The sequence below is a fragment of the Procambarus clarkii genome, chromosome 22 (assembly GCF_040958095.1).
Source record: "Procambarus clarkii isolate CNS0578487 chromosome 22, FALCON_Pclarkii_2.0, whole genome shotgun sequence".
NCBI lineage: Eukaryota > Metazoa > Arthropoda > Malacostraca > Decapoda > Cambaridae > Procambarus > Procambarus clarkii.
Window position 1 is genome coordinate 1793455 of NC_091171.1, and position 6411 is coordinate 1799865.

Here is a 6411-nt window from a genome sequence, read left to right on the forward strand (position 1 = left end):
ACGGCGACGACCACGAGGGGGACGAGTAAAAGAGTCAACCTGGAGGACAGAATGGCCTTGGGCATCAAGGATATGCCGAATATCATCGTGGCAATCCTGCAGATTCCGAACACCGGTTGCAACATGGGGTGGGAGGAGAATAGTGCCAACACTGGAATTCATCTGAACGTTCTTGGAGACCCGAACAGGGATCTCGCCAAGGCAAGATAAGGCAGCCAAGCGGGAAGCCGCATCCTGAGAAGGAGCAGCAACGACACGTGTACCGAGACGAGTGGGGTTGAAAGTAACACACGCATCCACGGAATCTACAAGATGCCGATGGAGGGAGAAATCGTCAGGAGGCGCAGAATCAAGAGGGAGGAGATCAAAGTATTTGGCCCATGAAGCAGGACCAAACAAGGCCTGATACGCATCAGCACGGGAAGGAATCGAGCGAGTGCGGTTGGGGCGCGAACGGCATTGAGAACCCCTAGAGAGAGAGGGGTCAAAAGGCGCAGTAGTCACAACGAAAGACTTAGCCACACCAGGGGACGAAGTGGTCACCACCGGGGGCTGGAGGCTCGACCCAACCTCAGAGGAGGGAGGGGAGCTGGGGGAAGAAGTCAGGACGGTCAAAGGAGGAGCAAGGTCGGGGCCCAACGCAGCGGGAGCTACAGAGCCTGGTCTTCCAATACAGGCCGACTCGGGGGCTTGGTCGCCCACCCCACGAGCCTGAGAGGGTACAACGGAAACATTCAACGACATAGAGACGAAAAGTGACAAATTCATCCACGAATGTGCCCCCATACCCACCATGGAGCCACAATTAGAGGCAGGACACCCAACAGGCAGGACACCTATCGCCGATCATGCCGGGGCCCCCTAGGGGTGCGTCGTTAGTATACGCCCCACAAACGCCACCTTAAGAACCGTCAGTCCGTCGAGATCGGGTTCAGCGACGAAAGGGGGATTGACAATAAAAGGTTCCCCTCGCTCGAGACGTCGGGTACTACAGTTCTACGGGTGCAAGAGTATGCCTCCTCAAGCACCCGGGCGTCAAAATAGAAGAAGTCCAAAGAAATAATCCAAAACAAGCAAAAGGTCCGCAGGAAACGACAAGCAGATAGGAGAAGAGGGGGGAGAAAAACGAAACATAAGGAAAAGGAAAAGCGATCCTGCACAATTGGAGAAGACAGCAGCAGGAGTGCAAGGCCAGAAAAGGACAGAGGACTGCCCAACGGAGCATCACACTCCGGCAGCCGTCCACCAAGCCCCCTCACGACGCCAACGGGCCGGAAGGGGAGGGGGAGAGCAGAGAGAAAGATCAAGACAGGAAAGGGTGCGAGTCCGAGAGTTCACATGAGTGGGCTCACCAGAATTCATAAGAGATAGAAGAAGAAGCGAGGACGAACGGTTCGAGAAGGCGGCCTCTAGTGTTTTGTCAGAACATCACCCCAGAGTGTATGTCGACAGTTGAAATCACCCAAAAGGAGCACCGACTCTGGCAAGGAGTCCAGGAGGTGCTTAAGATCAGGAAGGGAAAGCGGTACATTTGGGGGGAGATAAATGGAACAGACTGTATACCATTTACCCACAAAAACACGGGCAGCAGAACAATGGAGAGGTGACCGAATAAGTAGCGGGACGAAGGGAATGTCAGAGCGAATTAAGAGAGCAGTAGAGTTATGGGCCCCAGCAAGAGCCGGGGGGGGGGGGGGAGAGAAAGGAATAACCACGACAGTGACCAGGACGAGCACCAAGCATTGGTTCCTGGAGACAAACACAAAGTGGTGAAAACTGTGTAATTAGAAGTTGGAGTTCGTGGAAGTTGGCATAAAATCCACGAATATTCTACTGAAGAATATACATTAGCAAAGAGAAAGGACAGTAACAGAAAAAAGAAGAAACAAAGGCAAAGAAGAACACAGTATATTAAAGAATCTCAGGAACAGGATCAGGGTCAGCAAAATCAGGGTTAGGGGGCATGGGTAAACTAAGTAAGGATGGAGGGAAGGGAGCGGGACGACAGACCAGAGGCGGACTGACGGGGTTCAGAGGAGGAGGAGACAACCGAGAGGGGCAGTCAAGGACAGCAGGAGTAGCGGGGTGGGGGGATCAGGGACTGCACCTCAGAAAGGGCAGCAACCGAGAGGAAATCGGGGGCAAAAGAAACCTCCATATCTGGGACAGGGGGGGCCCCGACCACTGAAATGGGAGGGGGAGGTAGTGATAGAGCCAGAGGGAGGGGGGCGAGGAAGAAAGCGATACCTTCTTACCCGCTGGAGAGGAAGGAGGAGAGGAGCCAGGAATACGTTTCTGACTCGAAGAGACAGGCGTTCAACTAACAACGTATTGGGCAACAGACTCAATGGTCTCAGCAGGAGAAGAGGAACGGGAGCGAACAACACGAAGATTGCTGGGAGGATGATGGACATTAGCCTGGACAGACAGGCGGCGTGGAGGGTCAAGAGACTGGGAGGAGGGATGGGAAGTAAGAGTGGGAGGAGAGGGGAAAGATGGACTGAGGAGACAATGTGGGCTGGGTAAGAAGGGGGGGGGGGGGAACTCAAGATGGAGAACCAGAAGGGAGACCTTTCGGGACAGGACGTAAAGGAACAGGGGAGGTTGTGATGGGTGTGTTCGGGGTCTAAGGCCTGGAAACGGTTTTGAGACTGAGGAAGGTGGGAAGGACGAGGAGAGGCAGAACGCAACACGCAAGCGTAGGATACGCCTGTGAAAGGGGCGAGACGACAAACTTGGCGTCTCGATTCAGGAAAAGACAGACGATCACAGTGTTTAATTTGAAGACTGCTTCCTCGAGTTTGTAGTGTATACACGAGCGTGAGAAAGTAGGGTGGGCCTCACCGCAATTGAAGCAGCGAGCCTGGGGAGAAGTGCACTCTGACTTAGCATGATCATCCCCACATATGGGGCATAGATACACAGTACTTGAGCATTTGAGAACACCGAACGCGAACTTCCAACACTTATTGCAAAAGTCTAGGAGAGGGAATGTACTCCTGAACGGAGCATCTGGCACCAGCAAGAATAATAGAGGGCGGAAGGGCCCTACATCAAAGGTGATTTTTACAACTCGAAGGGGCTGACGGCGACGACCACGAGGGGGTCGAGTAAACGTGTCCATCTGGAGGAAAGAATGACCTTGGGCTTCGTGGATAGGTTTAATATCCTCATGGCATTCTTTGAGGTCCCTAACACTAATTGCAACATGGTGTGGGAGGAGAACAGGGCCAACACTGGCATTTAACCGAGCGTTTTTGGAGACCCGAACAAGGGTCTCTCAAATGCAGGACAAAGCAGCTAAGCGAGTAGCGGCATCCTAAAGAGCAGCGACGACACGTGTACCGAAACTGGTGGGGTTAAAAGTAACAGGCATCTACTGAATCAACTCAACAAGGTGTTTATGGAGAGAGAAATCATCAGGAGTAGAATCCAGATGGTGGAGATAAAAGTATTTAGCCCATGTGGCGGGACCAAACAAGACGTTGTAAGTATTAGTATGGGAAGGAATCGGGCGAGTGCGGCCGTGGCGGGGACGGCGTTGAGAACCCCCAGAGTGAGAGGGGGTAAAAGGCGCAGTAGTCACAATGAGAGACGGAGCCGTGCCAGGGGACGAGGTGGTCACCACTGGGGGCTGGGAACTCGACCATATCTCAGAGGAGGGAGGGGAGCTGAGGGGAGTAGTCAGGAGGGTCAAAGAAGGAGCAAGATAGGAGCCCAATGCAGCCGGGGGTTACAAAGCCCGGTCTTCCAACACAGTCCGACTCAGGGGCTTGGTCGCCCACCCCACGAGCCTGAGAAAGTACAAGAGGAACATTATCTGACAAAAAAACGAGGAAAACTTTCATTCACGAATGTGCCCTCACACCCACCATGGAGCCACAATTAGAGGGAGGATACCCAACAAGAGACGTGTTGCCGATCTTGCCGGGGCCCCCTAGGGGTGCGTCGTGAGTATACGCCCCACAAATGCCACCTTAAGAACTGTGAGTCCGTCGAGATCGGGTTCAGTGACGAAAGGAGGATTGACAATAAAAGGTTCCCCTCGCTCTCAACGTAGGGTACTACAGTTCTACGGGTGCAAGAGTATGCCTCCTCAAGCACCCAGGAGTCAAAATAAAAGAAGGCGACGAAACAGAAGGAAAAGTTGTTCATCACAATTAGAGAGGACAGCAGCAGGAGCACAAGGATACAAAAGGACAGAGGACTGTTCCAAGGAGCATCACACACCAGCAGCCGCCCACCAAGCCCCCCTCCACAAGTGCATAATAGTATACTTGGTACATCTGCCACTCATTTGATAGTCTTAAACCCTTAGAAGTGAAAAGCGTTACATTGCTTGTTTGCACATATTTTACACCCAATTTTATCATCTCTGAAGTCTAACCATGAACTGGTTTCCTTTTTTCTTCTAAATTTATTCAGTCCAACCCCCTGAACAGGGATACAAGTTTGACTTCCAAACATCATTTCTTTCTGAATTGCACATGGATCCAGTTTGAAAATTTGAACTAGAAGCAGCCGAAATAACTTTTGAAACTCACTGTTTTCATTATCAGTCTCATGCATGTTATTCTTCTTACACTTCTTATTTTGTTTACGAAAGAAGGAAGTCATCATTGTTTGTTTAGAAACCATGATGAGGTCGTTTGTGAGAAAAAAATGCTTCTGTATTACGGAGAAATCCAGAGACCACCAGCCACTACTTTACTAATGCCACCTAAACACCGAAGTAGAGTTACCAACTATTTCACACGACGGTAGAACCGCCCTAAAAAAAAAAAAAAAATTATTTCAGGTTTTATGTTAAATTATTTTAGTTGGTGTTGCTTTACCTGCATAGTATTTAATACTAAAATATACTATTGTATGAATAAAGAATATCTGTCTACTGAACAACTGCTAAAACCATGAATATTATTACTACATATTCTTATCCAAAGTGGTAGGTTGGCTCATATTGTTCGTCTGGCATAACTGGACATGAAGAACACCTGCATCGGGTATTATGTTTCCAGATTCGTTTCAGTACAATTCAATCTATTTACTTTTTAAATATTTACAAATTTAAATATTATTGAATCTTAAATAAGTTAATAATGTTACGATTTTTTTTATGATGTAATGCTAATATCCTGCCGCGATCAATCATCTCCCACAAGCCATCATCTTCCTTTCCCCTGATCCTCTCGACCCTTTTCCTCATTCCATCATCAACTTGCAGAGATGCCGAGTGGTGCTCCGGCAGCACTGCACCACCGGAGCGCTGCTCCAGATGTGCTGCAGAGTGCTGCTCCGGCAGCATTGCACCTTGTTCCTACCCGCCGGGCAGGAACAAGGAGAGGAGCCAGGTTTACGCTTCTGACAGAGCGTACCATCAGCAATATATTGCGCGACCGCCTCGACAGTTTCAACAGGAGGTAAACGAGAAACATGACGAATGCTGGGAAGGAGGATGGACAATGGCCTGTACAGACAGGCGGCAAGGAGGACCAACAGACAGAGGGGAAGGGCTGAGAAGGAGAGGGGCGAGAAGGGAAAGAGGGCACAGGTGACAAGGAAGACTGGGAAGGAAGTAAGGAAACACCAGACTGAGAACTGTCATGTTCATAGAAAACGGTACCATCCGTTTGTATGCGCTGCGGTTCAGACGACAGCAGCAGATAAACAACAGAGAGCGTACAGGACGCCCACCAGGCTTGGAAGCTGCTAGTCATGTATCATTTTAAGTATTTGTCAGTAACCAAGCAATTGCTTTATATCAACCCTACAACCAAGACTTCCTCAGCAACACACAACACCACAAGAACCAAAAGGAGGACCCTCTATCCCAAAATGCAAAAGAGCAGACGAGGTGGTGGTGGAGGTGTCGGGGTTCCAAGGCCTCGAAACTGTTGCGAAACTGAGAAAGTAGGAGAGGGCAATAAAAGACAAATGAACACAATACTTCAAATAGAAGAGGGCTTCCTCAAATTTGAAATGCACACATACGCTGGACAAGGCAGAGTGGGCGTCTTTGCAATTTATGCAGAGAGTTTGGGAAGAAGGGCACTTCGTCTTAGAATGACCCGAGGTCATTCTATGACCATTCTATGTTATGACCCGTGGTGCATAACACACAAGGGGCAGAAACCTCACTTGTGCACCTGAAGGGACCAGGCATAAATCTCCCACACCTGTTGCGGAGGCGAGGAGAGGGGATGTACTCCTGAACATCTGGCATCTGGCACTTGCAAGAATGACTGAAAAGGGAAGGGAACTACCATGAAACGTGACCTTCAGAACGCAAAGATTTCGATGGCGACGACCACGAGGGAGCCGAGTGAAGGTATCCACCTGGGGGATAGAATGGGCCTTGGGCCTCAAGGATATACCTAATATCCTCGCGGTAGTCCTCAACTTCCTGGTCAC